At 46.4% G+C, this 17,766-nt stretch overlaps 1 protein-coding gene across 2 annotated transcripts in view; it reads right to left on the bottom strand.

Annotated features, from left to right (window-relative positions):
• TMEM184B (transmembrane protein 184B) overlaps positions 1 to 17,766 on the bottom strand; it is a 405,031-nt gene that overhangs the window by 268,670 nt on the left and 118,595 nt on the right. The gene's annotated exons all lie outside the window — the stretch shown is intronic.

The raw sequence follows: 17,766 nt of genomic DNA, 5'->3' as shown, positions 1-17,766 counted from the left end.
GCATGAAAGGAAGCAGTCTAACCATTACGTCCTGGGCACAGAAGGGGTTAAAAAGAAAGTCGTCTTCAATAGGCTCTGAATTAAGGCTGACATTATGAAATGCCGCTGCTCTTGACATCACCTGTGCGTAGCCTGTACTATCCTCTGGTGGCGATGGTTTAGCTGGATAGCATTCTGGACTATTATCTGACACTGGTGTGTCATAAAGGTCCCATGCGTCAGGGTCATCTTGACTCATTCCTGTATGAGTTGGGGATTGCATCATTGATGGAGTGGCTACCGGTGATGGTTGCGGAGAGTGATGTGGGGATGGTGGCGGTGTTACTTGTTTAGCCACCTTTGCGTGTGGCTGTTTGTCCTTGTCTTGGAAGGCAAGCTTGCGTTTCATTTTGACTGGAGGAAGAGTGCTGATCTTCCCTGTATCTTTTTGAATAAAGAGCCGTCTTTGTGTGTGATCTGGCTCTATTGCCTGTAATTCCTGTCCAAATCTATGTGTCTTCATTTGTGTGGACAGTCCTTGTTCCTCAGTGTAGGAACTTGTTTTCGGTTCCGAGGCCGGATATTTCAGTACCGAAACCTTTTCGGCTGCTTTTTTCGGCTCCGACGAAACCTTTTTTACTTTCAGCGTCGTGCTGTCTCGGTGCCGACCCGTTTCGGTGCCGCTGTCTCGGTGCCGAATCTTCTCTGAGCCACTATCTCGGGCCCGAGATTGCTGTGTGCCGGTATCTCGATCTGAGTCGGATGACTTCGACACCAGCTCGCCCTTTTTCGGTGCAGATGAACGGTCACCTACTTTTCGGGTTAAGCCATGGCCTGTTGGCGGTGGCGTCCCCTGGGCTTTAGCGCTTTTCTCGTGAGTTCTTGGTTTCGACGTCTTACTCACGGTTTTAGGCGTTTCCTCAGGATCGATCTCCTCAGAGTCCGACTCCTGGGTGGAGAATGTTTCTTCCTCCTCCTCGAAACGCTCTTGTCCTGTCGGCGCCGACGCCATTTGCAGTCTTCTTGCTCTTCGGTCCCTGAGTGTCTTCCTGGACCGAAACGCTCGACAGGCCTCACAAGTATCCTCCTTGTGTTCTGGTGACAAACACAAGTTACAGACCAGATGTTGATCTGTATATGGATACTTGTTATGGCATTTTGGACAGAAGAGGAATGGGGTCCGTTCCATCAGCCTTGAAGAGACGTGGCCGGGCCGACCAGGCCCCGACGGGGATGGAAAAAAACCCCGAAGGGCCACCGGAGCTCTTCTTAATTCGGTGTCGATCTGTTGTAACTAACCCGATACCGAACGCAAACAATACAGACGATTTTTCCGAGATTCTAACTAACTTTCCGACCCGAAACACGGAGCGAAAAGGAACACGTCCGAACCCGATGGCGGAAAAAAAACAATCTAAGATGGAGTCGACGCCCATGCGCAATGGAGTCGAAATGGGAGGAGTCCCTCGGTCTCGTGACTCGAAAAAAGACTTCTTCGAACAAAAACAACTTGTAACACTCCGAGCCCAACACCAGATGGCGGGATGTGCACAGCATGTGTATCTGCAGCTACACATGCCATCGAACATAAAGTGCATAGTGTATAGTGCATTGAGCATGTGTCCAGTGTTGGCAGCAACTCCACTTCAGACAGGAAGAGTTTATGGACTAAATTATCAAACCACCCAAGTTGTTAGGGCCTTCCTCCTGATAACCCACAACTTTTCCAAAAGTTAGGCTATAGAACTGGCAAATAAAGGACTAGATCCAGATCTTAAAATGCGCAGGGCAGTTGCATAGCTGCATGTGCCCAGCAATCTGCAGAATGCTTTTAACCAATGTGAGAGTGGGTGTACATAAGCTGCACAAACAAACAGCACATGAGATAAAGTTTCTTTAGCTACATTGCAGCCAGGGCACGGAATAATAACGGATGAACTAGTTGACCATCTACTATTAAGTGTTATTAAGAGGAAGAGAGTCTATGCTAAACTGGATATAGAGCTTCCTATCCATTGGAACCATAATGAGGACCAAGTAATGCTCCAAAGCACTAACTGATTTGAAATCCGGAAATTCGATAGTTAGCAAGCCTCTGGAGCTTCGAACTCATTGATAGCGAGCCCTCACTAGTTCTTTGGAGAGGAGAGATTCCCTTGAGGTGCAGTCCCAGGCCTCCTGTAACCCCATTAAAGTCAACAGCTTTGTCATATTGCTGATCCATTGAATCTTACTGGTACTAGCAAAAGAAATAACTTCCTGGAATGTATTGGCACAAGATATCAACTCGGGGGTGGATCTAATTCTCCACCAAACAGCAAAGGGTGCAACCTAGCTCGGTCTTGAACAGAATTCCTACCCATGTCAAACCTTAAAGGACAGAGCGGCGTAACTCAGGTGCAAGTATACTAGAGAGTTCAAAAACGTGTGCTCGGTTCTAGCCATATCCACAGAGTTGGCGAAACCCCAAAGCTCATCCCATAAAGGGCTGTACCCACTGCTTTTGTGTCATGAAGCTGTAGGGCCGCTGCAACTGATTTACTAACGGATACACAATCTTCTTTTAGCAAGGCCCCTACAGTTTGTCTATGCTTCATAGTACTCTTTTCCACATGGGTTTTTCCAAGACATTCTAGCTGAGAATTTTACACCCAAGTACTCAAAGGTTTACACCCAAATACTCCCACTGAGTGCAGGCTTCCTCCTATAAGTCTTGTGAGGAATGATCAACATATATTTGGTCTTTGATGTATTTATCACTAAGACACACAAGTCGCAAAATTCCTCAAATCAATTTAAAAATTGCTGAAGGCCGCCTGGGGCGTTTGATACCAATAATGTGTCATTTGCAAAGACGAGTGCAGAAATGTTTGCCTTGCCTAAAGAGGGGTCATCTACAGGGCACGAAGAAAACCTGCACAACACTGTTCAAATATAATGTAAACCGAGTTGGAGCAAGCACGCATCCTTGGCGAGCGCCTTTGTTTACAAGAATTGGCTCCATTAGCTGCCATGGTCTGCACCAACGAACTCTGGCGTAATTGTACTCGTGTAGGGATAAGATGTCCAGTGGCTTACCCATTTGATAAGACACGTGCCAGAGCTTGTGTCTTGGGCCCAGGTCAAAAGTCGATTTTAAGTCAACAAATGCAACATTATTTAAAGGCTACCCTTTGCTGATTACAACAGTTTTCCAAAACAGGTGTAAAAAAAGTGAAAAACCTGGTCGATTGTATTAGTTTTCTGCCTGAAACTGGCCTAGAAAGGTGCTAAGATGTTTGCATCAATGCATTCCTGGATTTTGTCCAGAAGAGCACGACAAAATACTTTCTCAATGGAGTCGATGAGGCCGATAGGCCTAAGGTTTTGGGGAATATTTCAGTCTCCCTTCTTAAAAGTAGGTAACAGATCAGTACCTTTCCATGACTCTGGTATTGGAGCCCCATGTGCAATTGCATTTCACAATAGCAAAATATATTTTTCCCAATTATTCCTTTCATGCAGTAAAATATCTCCAGGTATACCATCAGGACCGAGAGATTAGGTGCGTACTATACCACCAATAGAGGCTTCAATGTCTGACACTTCAAAAATATTGCAAGAGGACGCCAGTATAGAGTGGGGGAAGAATTCTTGTAGATGGATCGGTCTTTCTTCAGTATACAGTATTTTGAAAAGGTCAAAACAGTCAGTAGCACAAATATGATTTTCCAGCCAGCGGAAGGCCTTTCTGCCCACTCCCCCATGGTACCAAAGACTAGAACTTATTTGGATTCTTGGCTTCACATGCTTCCTTTACATTCTGCCATCTTTTGTCGTACCACACCCTTTTAGCTTTGCTCTGGACCTGCTTGTAAACCTTTTTAAGAGATCTTATTTAAGCCAAGTCTTTTAATTTTATGGCCAGCGATAGTTGGTTTCTAAGTAAGCTACACTCCTATTTAAACTGTAAATTGGGGTTACTAAGTTTCTTTCTTGAGTGTGGAACTGGTCCTATAAACTTATGATGCTAGCTGCTCAAAGAAGCAGGAATGGATGGCAATAGCCGCATTCAAACCCGCTTCCATAGCCTACAAATCATCTAATGCAGTTGTAAATTCTAATACATCAAGATTAATGCTTTGGAGAGTGTCCTCCTGTGCAGCCAGATGCTGCTACCTGAGGTGGGGTTTGCCGATCGATAGTGTCACTTCCTGACTTAGCAAGTGCAGGCGACAAATATAAGACTGAATACACCACAAGGACGACAAGCGTAAACAAAAGGGGCTGTGATCGCTCTCTAATCTCTCTCTTACTACCATGACCTCAAAATAACTGTGGAGCGTTAGGTCTATCAACATATAAATCAATGTGACTCATACTATTTACTCTGTTGTACGTAAAAGCCCCTGACTTGATTTGGTTCTACAGTTGGCTGCCCTTAGCCCAAACTCGAAGGTCAAAGCCTTCAGAGGGGGTGCGCCATGGGACCATTTACTCACAGGGACTAGAACCAATTCCATAAATATTGTACATATCTACAGTTGTGCTTGAGCAATCCTTTAATTTGATTCATAGGTTGTCCGGACAATTAGTATGCAGCTGGCTAATGGTACAATTAAGAGACATTTTTACCCAGATAAGCAGCCTGCCGGCAGGGCGCCCATGCCTGTTCGGTGAAGCAGGCAAACAGTAGCTAAGGTATCCTGATCTATAAACTGGCTTGGTGCTCCAGGCGTCTTGGAATATGCAAATGTCTTACCAGTCAATGATCTCATTCCACGGTGTAAAGAGGAGTTTTGATTTTAAAACAGCCACATTCCAAAAAACTACTGAGATCTTGGGAAGAGCTTTAAGTAAAGGAGGCAAGTGAAGGACATGTAAATCGACTGTGTTAAGTACCGTAGGACAATTTGTATTAAATTGCAAGGGGTGCGAGATTTACATGGGGGCACCACAGTTCCTAGGAGAACTCAATCCCCTGTGACGCTCAGATTTTTTTCCCCAGAGGACTATCATCATTACTTCTATCGCCAGGAGCTGGAACAGATAAAAATTGGTCCCCAGTTGTAATTTTGTGTGTGATATTGTCTGATTCAGGTGCAATTTGAGCCTAAGGTACCAACATGCTCCCTATACCTAGTCTATCAATTTCTTCCAAGTCTGAAACATCTGGTTGAGAGGGAGAGGTCTGCATAGTTGGCGGCAACCTGCTTTGTGTTGGATGGTACTTAAATTGAATATTGGACCCAGTGGGCGGACTAGTCCTAAGGTCAAGAGCCACCGAGCTATTTATCTTTTGCAATTTCATTTAGTGTGGTCATCACCAGAAGGCATCAGAGCACTTAACAACACACAGAATACAGGGTTACACTGTGTTACATTAATAGTAGTTGAACTCTAATGTTTACATCAGTGTATTATACAGAAGTTACCACAAGAGACAGTTACAATAGAGCAGAGGACATGATCAGTTAAACAAAGGCAAAACAGGGCACATTGGAGAAAGTAATTAAGTCTGGTTGAGGATGAATTAACCAAGTTGTCTGTCAAATAGGAGGAGCCTGAGGTCCTTTTTGAAGGTTGCTAGGCAGGTGGTTAGATGTAGTGAGGGAGAAGGAGAGTTCCAGTTTCTAGTGGCACTGTCAGAGAAGGACTGATTCATGTATCGTTCTCGCCTGAAGGTGGGGGGGTTCCAGGAGCAGGGATTGGGCATTTCTGGAACCCCAATTTGCTCCGGAGATTTTCAGTTTCTCGTTTAAGTAGGAGGGTGCGGAGGAGTGCAGCGCTCTGCGGGTGATGCAAGCGATTTTGAATTGAGCATGTGGTTTAATGGGGAATCATTAAAGGGTTAGCAGGGCAGGGCAAAGGTGTTCAAATGTCCTGAGACCTAAGATGAAGCGTTTTGCAGCATGTGGTGTTCTCTCAGGCATTCCCAAAGTTCACCTAGGGCCACTGAGAGCAAGGCCAATTCTATTGTCTAGTCTAGAGAAAACGAGATAATACACCATTATTTTGAGGTCTTGTTTCTGTAATCAGTTGTCTTATGCCTCAAAGTTGCCTAAGTTGATGCTGTGCACTGTTGGCCATGGCTTCTATGTGGCTTTGAAAATTGAGACAATTGTCCAGAGTCATGCCAAGTGATCTGGCACTCGTGAAAATGGTGGGGCAGCCTACAAAAGTGGGAAAGTTAGTCATCCATTCTTGTACAGGCGTTTTTGCTTTCATAGGTAACATCAAAAGAAATTCTGTTTTAGATGGGTTGAGATTTAAATGGTGGTTGGACGTCCGGTTTTGAATCTTTAAGAGTGTATTTGAAAGCAGGGCAAAGTCCTTCGGGAATGAGGTTTTCAAGTATATTTGAACATCGTCGTTACAGAGGTGGAAGAGAATCCCAGAGTTTCTGAGAATCGCACATAGTGGTTCTAGGTAGGGTTGAAGAGGGTTGGGGACAGGATCGAATCTTGGGGACACCTTGGTGAACGCTGACTGGTTTCGAGATTGAGCTGCCCATTTCCACAATTTGGGAACAGTTGGAAAGGTAAAAAGAAAACCAGTTGAGGGCCGTTCTTCCACATCCCACACACAGTTCGTGAACACGAAGGAGGTCATGATGGTTGACAGTGTTGAATGCAGCGGATAAATCCAGGAAGGAGGAGTTGCAGGAGTCGAGGATTATAAGAGAGTCATCGACTATTTGTAGGATCACAGTTTCTGTACTGTGACCCTGGTGGAAACCTGATTGGAGAGTGCGTAGGAGGTTGTTTGTTTGGGTGTGTGAGGTTAGCTGGGACACTACACAGCTTTCAATGACTTTGCTTAGAAATGGGAGTGTACAGACTGGGCAGTAGTTGTTCAGGTTCTCTGGATCGAGGTTTTTTTTTTTTTATTATTATTATTTTTTTTAAAGTGGAAAGATTTGACCCATTTTTAGTTGTTCAGGGAAGAGGCCCTGATTGAAAGAGGCATTGACCAAGGTGATCTATATGGGGAGTAGGGGTGTGCCAAAAGATTTGCTGATAGATTCTGGGATAGTATCCCAATGATGATTTGAGGTATTTACTTTGAAGATGTTTCGTAGTAGGTCCTGCTGGGATATTGGACAGAAAGATGGCCACAATTGTATTGCTTTGCAGTGAGGAGACTCAACCGTTTCAAGGGAGTAGTCGATGGGAAGTTAAATATGGTTAGCTCTAACCCTATCAAAGAAATCCACAAAGTCATTGCAAAAGGCCACCAATGGCTTGGGAGCCAAAGAGATAGTGGGGTTAGTAAACTGTGCAATAACCTTAAACAGGCGCTTCGGCTAGGATATGGGAGAACTTCGCTCTGAGAATTTTTTTGGTATTATTGTTTTCTCGCCTCGTGCCTCTTAGTCATACTCGGAAAGGATGGTGCTTTTCTCCATCCTTTCTTGTATTTTCTGATAAGCTTTTGTTCTTCATAAAGCTCTTTAGAGAAAAACGGCCTAGCGGGTTTTGATCTGGATAATTTTCACTTCAGTAGTGCACATTTGTCAATAAGACATTCCATGCAGCAGTTGAACTTGTCAGTGGCCTCGTTGATATCAAGGTTTTGGTGTGATCGCAATTCAGGGTGGGAAAGACCATGAAGGCCATGGCTTCTGTGTCAACGTTGGATGCAATTATCTAAACCATAATTTCTCTTTCTTGAGTTGCCAATATGTTTAGGTGTGAGAGACAGTTACAGAGAACGGGGCCTGCCTGTGATCAGACCAGTTGACTACAACGAGGTTACATGTCTTTAGGTAAGAGAAATTGGAGATTATCAGATGCAGAATGGCACCTTTGTGGTGTGTCCGTTTATGGCAGTGTTGTTGGAGATTGTTGGCTTTGAGAAAGGAGGTAGAGGTGTCCACATAACTATCGCCCATGACTCCCCAGTGGATGTTGAAGTCATCAAGAACGATATTGTTTGTCAGAGCTGTTAACTTGAGAGGTGAAGAAATCTATACATTCCTCGATGAGGATGTCTTGACTCGGTGGACGGAAAATCACTTTCAAGATTATGGGTCAGGATCGAGCTTGATCACTCAAGATAACGACGGACTGCAGATCAACATTTGTGTAGCATGCAGTTCAAAGAGAAGCTGTTGTCTTTCTGACTTGGCTGATCCGAGAGGGTAGTTGGGATTTGTATCAAGTTACAAGGGCATGAGCATGCACTGGGGTGGCGTGAGTGAGTTTTAGTGTGGTCAGAGATGATAGTGGAAACCTGTCAGCCCCCCAATAGGAGGATAGGAGGAGGGGTTAGTGGAATTTGAAGCTGCATAACTCTAGGAGATGGAGTAGGTCTAAGTTGTCAAGGGAAGGTTGTGTTTGTTTGGGTCTGGGTAGGCAGCTGTCTCTGGGAATGCTGGAAAGGTGGGAGGGGGGGTGGATGAGGATAGGAGTGACGGAAAGACCGTCACTAAGCTAGAATGGAGCCGAAGTGAGGATGTACATTCTTCGAGAGGGGGTGAGAACGAGGAAAGTAGTCTGTTGAAAAGAGGCCATTTGTCTTCAGTAAATGTGGGAGAATTGGAGTGAACTGTGAGGAATGGACTCCGTGGGGGTTGAGGTGCAAGAGGGGGGGGGGGATGTGCTTGTTGCTGGTGTCCAGTGTTTGGAGATGTCTGTCAACCAGATTTCCATCTACCAGAGCCAATTCAATACTATTAGTAGATTAATTGGGGATCTCACATCTTTTGGCCCTCAGGAAACAATTTCTTGATGATAGACCTGCATCTCCTCACATGACACATCCACTGCCTGGCCTTGTTCTTAAGTGAATCATCCCCCTCATTTCTCAAGCTTGACAATATCTTGGGCACATTGACCATATTGATATTTTGAGGGACCGGGGTGACCTTCCTAGAGTGGACTAGGGGCTGGTGCCTTGTGGCACCAGTTCCTTGGAGTTGCCACGGACTTTATTACAAGATTAGTGTGCGTCTGCCTTCCCAGTCTGACTTAGTGTACTCCAGAGGTCCTGTCTCACTAAGCACTCAGTAGCTCCGCTTCTAACGACTTCACAATGTATACGTGGGCTCACTCGAGAGATATTCATCATCGGTCCAGATGGGCTATAGAGAGGTAATGGATAGGTCCCTCAGTGATCACAGAAACTTCAGGGATATCTTGCGAAGGTAAAACACAGTTACTGCATGGAATATTTTGCTCAACGGTCTGCTTTGGCCGGGATACTACTCTCTGGGTTATCAGGGCTAATAGAGAGGGGAGGTTGGTGGTTCCAGTATTCGGTTGCTAGATCTCTTAAACATTCCAGGAATACGTATTTTCTGGCTTGAGCTGGCACAAAACTGAGAATTTGGAGCGCTCAAGGGACAGGCAAACAAAGCAATAGGGGTTGGGGCTAGTATCTCTTCACATTCAACCAATAAATCATCAATCCTATCTAACATGCAATTACTGCCAGCGTGTTTTTGTGGGTTTTTTTTAAAAGATTTTTTTTTTTACCACTCCTGTCACCACCTTCCTAGTCTACCTCTTCCCCATCTACAACTAAAAATATACAACAGTCAGAACAGCGTAACAATATAAAAACCAGTACAGCCAAGCAAGAGGCTGGTTAGACAAGGCATCCACAGAGCAGTCCCACCTCTGATTAAGAGTAGAAATAGTAACAAAGGAGGGATTATTTGAGTAACAAGCAACAGTACCTTAAAGTTAGCTAAGCAAACCTTAGAGAGGAGGCCCAGCCCAGCCCAACCTCCTGAGGGTGTGGATGGGCCAGTCCTAGCATTGCAGGTGCACATCCCATGCTGCGTGCCTTAAGATATGAGAGCAAGACAAGATCAGACACAGGTGTGTAGCAGAGGGGACTATGGGGTAGTGAGTCCCCAGCAGCGGCCTAACACAATGCAGTGGATTTCCTAAAGTGTATCGTGGATTCAGGGTAGTGCTGGTCTAAGCGAGAAGAATAAGTTACTTACCTTCGGTAACGCTTTTTCTGGTGGATACAGTAACCTGTGGATTCCTCACCTAAAGAATTCTCCCCCTCGCGCCAGCCTCGACGGAAATTTCTCCTAGCTCTGCACGTCGACGATGACGTCACAATCACCCGACTCCACGCGACGGCGCATGACGTCATCTAGGCAATAAGAAGCCCTCGTCGACGTGCAGACGTCAGTTATCACCATTTTTTACGTGCCATAGAAGCGAACAGGTTGACCCTAAAGAGAACATATTCATCTCAATTGAATGAAAATAGAACATTTATTATAACAAAATAAAGTTAAATAACAGTAATAATTACTTAATACAAGAGTAAAACTTATAAGTCAAGTCCAAACATGTTTTCCTTGAATTATCTAATTTTGAAAAAGAAATATATATATACATATATTACAACTATATACATGAATCAGATATATACAAATATACAAGACCAGGGATGCTCACCCAAGGATTTCTCGGTATGACCAGCCAGGCAACGGGGAGGTGGGTGGGACCGTGAGGAATCCACAGGTAGTTACTGTATCCACCAGAAAAAGCGTTACCGAAGGTAAGTAACTTATTCTTCTGATGGATACACCTACCTGTGGATTCCTCACCTAAAGAATAGAGTCCCAAAGCAGTACTACCTCCGGAGGTGGGTGCCCGAATGGTCAAACCAAGAAATCCTGCAGCACCGAGCGAGCAAAATGGCCATCCCTCCTAACCTCAGAATCCAAACAGTAATGTTTGACAAAAGTATGGAGGGATGCCCAGGTCGCTGCCCTGCAGATGTCAGCCACAGGAACACCTCTAGCCAAAGCAGATGAAGCTGCTTTAGCCCTGGTGGAATGGGCACGAAGCCCCACAGGTGGTTCTTTCTTCGCCAAAGAATAACAAATCTTAATACATAGAATGACCCACCTGGATAGCGTTCTCTTGTGGACCGCTCTACCTTTCCTCTTCCCCACGTATCCAACGAAGAGCTGATCATCTTTTCTGAACTCCCTCGTCCTGTCGACGTAGAAGCTCAGCGCTCTTCGTGGATCCAGCCGGTGGAGCCTCTCTTCCTTCTTGGATGGGTGAGGTGGAGGGTAAAAGGAAGAGAGAGTAATTGACTGCCCCAGGTGAAAGGGTGTAACAACCTTCGGAAGGCTTGGTCCTTAACACCAGTTTGTCCTTAAAGAAAGAAAGGTATGGGGGATCTACACTAAGAGCCTGAAGCTCACTGACCCTTCTGGCAGATGTTATGGCCACAAGGAAAACAGTCTTGAAAACTAGCAACCGTAAAGAGCAAGAATGCATTGGTTCAAAAGGGGACCCCATTAAAAATGCTAAAACTAAATTAAGGTCCCACTGAGGCATAACAAATGGTGTTGGTGGAAATTTGTTAGTGAGTCCCTTTAGAAACCTTAAAACAATAGGAGATTTAAAGAAGGATGGCTGATCAGGAAGGCACAGAAAAGCGGATAGCGCAGATAAATAACCTTTGACTGTGGCAATCGCACAACCCTTCTGTGCCAGACAAAGAGCAAATGACAATATGTCAGATAAACAAGCTTTTAAGGGATTGATTCTGTTCTCTCCACACCAGCATGCAAATTTAGCCCAACGACTTGCATAAATATTTGGTGGAGTGTCGCCTGGCCGATAACATCCACCACTTCTGGTGGGAGAGAAAAAGCACTCAGATTGCCCCGTTCAATCTCCAGGCATGAAGGTGCAGGCTCTGGAGGTGGGGGTGTAGAATCTGCCCCTGCGGCTGCGGGAGGAGGTCCACCCTGTAAGGGAGATGGAGTGGCGGGCACTGAGAGAGTTGGAGAAGGTCTGAATACCACACCCTTCTTGGCCAATCTGGAGCTATTAAGATGACTTGGGCTCTGTCTTGACGGACCTTCCTCAGAACTCGAGGAATCAAGGGTATGGGGGGGGAAATGCGTAAAGCAACTGACCCTTCCAGGACATCTGAAACGAGTCACCCAAAGCTCCTTGCACCGGATACTGGAGGCTGCAAAACAGCGGGCACTGTGCATTCTCTTGAGTTGCAAACAGATCTATTTGTGGATATCCCCACATCTGAAAGATATACAGAACCAGATCTGGATGAAGACGCCACTCGTGGTCGACTGAGCTGTGTCGACTGAGAACATCCGCACGCACGTTCAGAGCTCTGGCCAAATGATGTGCTACCAAGCAAATCCTGTGGTCCTGAAGCCAGGACCAGAGTCGAAGAGCTTCTCTGCAAAGAAGATACGACCCCACTCCTCCCTGCTTGTTTATATACCACATTGCGGTAGTGTTGTCCGTCAGAATCTGGACTGACTGACCGCGAATGGAAGGGAGAAAGGCCTTGAGAGCCAGACGTACTGCCCGCAATTCCAACAGATTGATGTGTAATCTCTGTTCTACCGGAGACCAAAGGCCTTTGACCTCCAGGTCCCCCAGATGAGCTCTCCACCGTAGAGTGGAAGCATCCGTTACCACTGTGGCCACTGGTGATGGCAGCGAGAACGGCCTTCCTTGTGACAGGTTGTCGACTGCTGCCCACCATTGAAGATCCACTGCAGTGTCTCTGGAGATCTTTATCGACTCCTCGAGATCCCCTTTGTGCTGAAACCACTGCCTGCGGACGCACCACTGAAGGGCCCTCATGTGCCAGCGTGCATGAGTGACCAACAGTATGCAAGAAGCGAACAGACCGAGCAGACGAAGGACCTGGAGGACTGGAAACATTGGAATCAACGCCTGAATGTCCTGGACCCGCTGGGGTGGAGGAAAGGCCTGATTCAATGTTGTGTCCAATACTGCCCCTATGAACAGGAGGCGTTGAGGGCTCCAGGTGAGATTTGGGTACATTGACTGAAAAACCCAGGTCGTACAACAACTGAGTTGTCGACTGGAGATGGCGCCGCACGAGCTCTGGAGTCTTGGCTTTGATTAACCAATCGTCCAGATAGGGAAATACCGTTATTCCCCTTCTTCTGAGCTCTGCCGCTACCACCGCCATCACCTTTGTGAAGACTCGAGGTGCTGAAGTAAGATCAAACGGGAGAACCGCAAACTGATAATGTTGCGATCCCACCACAAACCGGAGATACTTCTTGTGCGATTTGAGGATCGGAATATGAAAATATGCGTCCTGCAAGTCGACAGACACCATCCAGTCTCCTTTGTTCAACACCAAAAGAACCTGCGAAAGGGTCAGCATTTTGAACTTTTCCTGCCTGAGGAACCAATTCAAAGCACTCAAGTCCAAAATCGGTCTCAACCGACCATCCTTTTTGGGGATCAGGAAGTATCTTGAGTAACAGCCCTGACACCTCTCCTGCTCGGGAACCAACTCTATTGCGCCTTTTGCCAATAGGGAAAATACTTCCTGTTGTAATAGGAGAAGATGGTCTTCCGAACAGAAGGATGGGCAGGGAGGGAAGGGAGGAGGGAATTCCCGAAAGGGAAGAGCGTACCCCTTCTTCACAATGTCGATGACCCAGGAGTCTGATGTTATAACCTCCCACATCGGAAGAAAATGGGCAAGTCTCCCACCTACCGGAGACAAGTGGACAGGGAGTGGAGGAGGACTACGGCTGCTTTCCTTGCTGCACCCCTCCCGAGGAAGAGGAAGAGGCAGAGTGCTGCTGGGTGGCTCCTCTTGTCCGGACTCTGCCCCTGCCCCTGAAAGATCTGTATTGCAGCGTGGATGTAGTTTGTTGTGGTCCTTGAAATCTGCCACGAAAGGAGGAGCCACGTCCAAATCCCCTAAACCTCCTATAAGCTCTAAAGGAGGATGAGGCAGATGACTGAAGCCCCAGTGATCTCGCAGTGGCTCTGCTCTCCTTAAATCGTTCCAGAGCAGAATCCGCCTTTGTCCCAAAGAGCTTCTCGCCATCAAAGGGTAGATCGAGAAGAGTCGCCTGTACATCAGACGAGAAGCCAGATGAACGTAGCCAAGATTGTCTCCTAGAAACTATGGTCCTGCCCATAGCTCTAGCCACTGAGTCTGAAGTGTCCAATCCCGACTGGATCACCTGGGTCGCTGCCGCCTGAGCGTCCGCCAGTAACTGCAACATTTCCTGGGACAAGTTTGGGTGGCCTTTCTCTTCCTCCATAAGGGCATGGGTATAACGTCCCAATAGGCAGGTCGCGTTGGATGACTTTAAGGCCATGCTACAAGAAGAAAAGGCCTTTTTAGCAGTATGGTCCATTTTCTTCGATTCCCTGTCCGCAGGTGTTCCGGGAAACGAGCCAGGAGAGGACCTGGACGAGCAGGAGACCTGAACCACTAAACTCTCCGGTGTCGGGTGTTTGGAGAGAAACACAGGATCACCTGGTGCTGCCCGATAGCGACGAGCCACCGCCCTGTTGACAGCAGCGGTAGACACAGGTTTCCTCCAGATGTCTTTAATAGGATCCAGGAGTGCCTCATTAAAGGGCAAGAGAGGCTCTGCAGTTACAGATGTTGGATGCAAAACCTCAGTCAACAGGTTTCTCTTAACCTCCGCAGCTGGAAGGGGAAGGTCTAAAAAGTCCGCAGCCTTCCGAATTACAGCGTGGAAAGATGCATCTTCCTCAGTGAACTCTCCAGGGGAAGCTAGATCCCACTCTGGGGAGGTATCTATGCCACTCGCCGTAGCAAGACCCTGAAAGTCTCCAGAAGGCTCCAAAACCTCACCCTCTTCCAGGTGCTGCCTGCTATATTCTTCCTCCTCCAACAGGCGCAAAGCCAGACGTCTATAATGAAGCCTTGACTCCAGACCCGGCGTCGATAAGGCGTCGGCCAACGCCGAAGATCTCCGTTGGCGCTGAACCTCCGATCCATCCGATGCCGGACCCTCCGGCTCCACAGGAACCTTGACTGTGGATTGGATCCGAGGTGAATCCAACGGCGCCGTAGCAGGTGTAGCAGGTCTCCTCAGCGACGTCAAGGGCATTGGCGCCGCTTCAGGTGCACCAGGCAAAAATGGAGTGAAAGGCGTCGACTTGTAAGACGCCGGAACGCCCAAATTAAAGGCCAAACGGCCAGACGGACCTGCTTGACCGCCACCCGGAGCCATGGAAGTAAAAATGTTAAACATGCCGTTCAAGAACGCCGCAGGATCCGTTCCCGGAGTCGGGAAAGCCGGGTATTGTTGCTGCGCCGGCATAGATGCCGAAGAGGGGCCAGGTAACTCCTGGCTAGGAGAGCCCTCTGGCCTCTGGGGAGGCTCGACCTCGAAAACCGACCTGGGTGACGTCGGGGTCGTAGGAGGTGGAGGGGTGACGGTCGGGCTAATCTCCCACGTCGGACGGCGCCGAGCTGACGGAGATGCCGATCTTGATCTGGACCATCCCTTACTCGATCGGCGCCAGGAACCATGACGGCGCCGAGAGTCACCATGGTGGTGACGAGATCTCGAAGATCTTGAAGAGGACTCCCTCTTATGATGCCTCCCCTTCTTTTTCTTGGAACGAGCCAAGAACAATTTTGCCTCCCTTTCTTTGAGTGCCTTAGGGTTCATGCGCTGGCAGGAGCCACATGACTCGACCTCATGGTCAGAGCTAAGGCACCAGAGGCAATTTTCATGGGGATCGGTAACCGACATCCGACCCCGCACTGGTTACATGGTTTAAAGCCGGATTTCCTTGGCTGCGACATTGTAACCGTCGTTCGAAACTGTAGCTCCCTGTGAGCCTCGAAGAAAAAACGTTACTCGGGCACGGAAAAATGGGAACTGACGTCTGTACGTCGACGAGGGCTTCTTATTGCCTAGATGACGTCATGCGGCGTCGCGTTGAGTCGGGCGATTGTGACGTCATCATCGACGTGCAGAGCTAGAAGAAATTTTCGTCGAGGCTGGCGCGAGGGGGAGAATTCTTTAGGTGAGGAATCCACAGGTAGGTGTATCCATCAGAAATGCTCCATGATGACATCGGAAGCCGGCAAAAAAGGCTGGTCTCAGAAAAATGAACAAAGTCCTCAGGCGTCCAACGGGCAGGACTGCAGTGCGCCTAAAGAGGTTCTGGCGAGATCAGGCACAGGTGTGTAGCAGAGGAGATTATGTGATACTGAGTCCCCAGCGGGCGTAAGCGAAGGCAGCGGCTTTCTCTAAAGTGTGTCCTGTAGTCAGGGTAGTGCTGGAGCAGTACTGGTTTCTGTGATTAATGCTCTGTGATGACAGCAGAAGCAGGCAATAAAGGCTGGACCCAGAAATAAGCACGAAGTCCTGAGGCGTGTCCCTCATTTATTATAACGGAGAGCACTCTAAATGTTGTAAGGTCACACTGCACTATTCACAGAGGTTACAGTAAAAAAAGAAGAAAACAATATGTACACACGTTTGAAATTTTAATATGACGCTACATATAATATACTCAGAATGCTCTTTGATTAGATGCAAATGCCTGCAGAAGTTTGTAAAGACGACTGTGGATTCTTTGCTTTCAAAATAATATGTTCAGAAAAAAAATGCAAATAGTAAAAAATAGTTTTACTAAATTACTGTGAAATTTAGGTACAATTTCATTGATGCATCATTTAGTAAAATGTGTTGATGCATGCTAGCATTTCCAAAAAATGAAAATCAATGTAACCATTTTCAACAACATTATGGGAAACTTGAAAATAAACAAGCACTGACAAAGCCAACCCATCTGACATCGGGTGTCAGTGTTTTGATTCTGTCAATGTGTGTCTTATTTTGACATGGCCTTTATAACACTATTATTCTGGGAGCTGTCAGGCCCTCATCACGGTCACAAACATTGGCAAAAGCAAGAAAGGTTTTTGTCTCAAATTACACACATTGCCACAGCAGTTCCTGGCACTGAAAGAAACTTCTTTGTGTGCCACTATGCTCCTTGTTAAAGAGCAGAATACCATCACTCATAGTACAGCCAGCCGGAAGATAAAAGAGAGAAACAGAATTTTAATAAAAGCAAAGTGTCTTGGTTAACACCAGACCTAATAAGGGGCCCAATTCTTAAAGAAAGTCACAAAAATGCACCAAGGGTATATGTCTTTGAATTAGTGGCTTTCATGAATTCACAAGAATTTACAGAAGTAGACCAAGAAATTGTACTCCTAGAACATATTTGAGAAAAGTATTTCAGCACGAGTAAATATGCATGTGTAGATTTGCTCATGCTAAAATCTATTGAGTGTTTACAAGTTCACTTTCCCGGGAACCACTTTTTCCCCAACCCTGAAAGAAAGTCTACTTCTGCCCTTGTCAGAAGTAAATGTCTAACCTTTCTCAGTATGAGAAAAAAATAGAGAGAAGCTGAGGAAAATCCTTAAAACATATACATTAGTAGGTTTGCATAGGCTAAAAGGCATTCCAGTCCTGGAACTGTTGCTTATCGCTTCCTCTAGCCCCTGTATGCATTTATGCTGAAAGGTGCCATGATAAGGAAATTGCCATAGTAGGGCTTAAATTTGCTATTATTCAAGCCTTACTATAGTATTAGCCCTGGCATAATCATAAAGGTTATTATCAAAGCTCTTACATGATGAGATTGCTGATATGATTTGTCGCCACACTACATGGCACCAAAGGGACAAGTAGATTTTTTTAAACAGGAAAAGCAGATTTATGAAGCAACCTGTTCCATCGACAAGTAGATATTTTATGAAATACCACACCCCTGGATTAGGCAGAGCTTTAAGTGCACCACAATCCACATCCTCAAAAAATACCCTTCCCGTTTGTAGATCGCCCTCTGAGGCAAAGTAGAGACCCCATGCTCAACCGTCTTTCCTCCTGAACGGTAAATCTTCGTGTAGCTACACATGTTCTCCCTTATTCTATTTAGAACTGCCATCATAACCAACATAAAATGGACATTCATATCGGTCTTCACACCAGAAAGATCAAAT

The sequence above is a fragment of the Pleurodeles waltl genome, chromosome 4_2 (genome assembly GCF_031143425.1).
Source record: "Pleurodeles waltl isolate 20211129_DDA chromosome 4_2, aPleWal1.hap1.20221129, whole genome shotgun sequence".
NCBI classification, from domain to species: domain Eukaryota; kingdom Metazoa; phylum Chordata; class Amphibia; order Caudata; family Salamandridae; genus Pleurodeles; species Pleurodeles waltl.
This window is presented reverse-complemented; position numbering and strand designations above follow the sequence as displayed.